The following is a 328-nucleotide window of genomic DNA, read 5'->3' as shown; positions in this document are numbered from 1 at the left end:
TCTCTGTCTTCCTCCCTCTCCCTCCTCCCTTCTCTGTCTTCCTCCCTCTCCCTCCTCTCTTCTCTGTCTTCCTCCCTCTCCCTCCTCCCTTCTCTCTTCCTCCCTCTTCCTCCTCCCTTCTCTGTCTTCCTCCCTCTCCCTCCTCCCTTCTCTGTCTTCCTCCCTCTCCCTCCTCCTACCTCTCCCTCCTCCTCCCTCTCCCTCCTCCTCGCTCCCCTCCTCCATTCTCTGTCTTCTTCCCTTTCCCTCCTCCCCTTTCTCTCTTCCTCTCTCTCCCTCCTCCCTTCTCTCTCTTCCTTCCTCTCCCTCCTCCCCTCTCTCTCTTCCT

The sequence above is a fragment of the Octodon degus genome, unplaced genomic scaffold (genome assembly GCF_000260255.1).
Source record: "Octodon degus isolate 3935 unplaced genomic scaffold, OctDeg1.0 scaffold00001, whole genome shotgun sequence".
Classification (NCBI taxonomy): Eukaryota; Metazoa; Chordata; class Mammalia; order Rodentia; family Octodontidae; genus Octodon; species Octodon degus.
The sequence above is the reverse complement of the archived record's forward strand: the minus strand, read 5'-3'. Positions refer to the sequence as shown.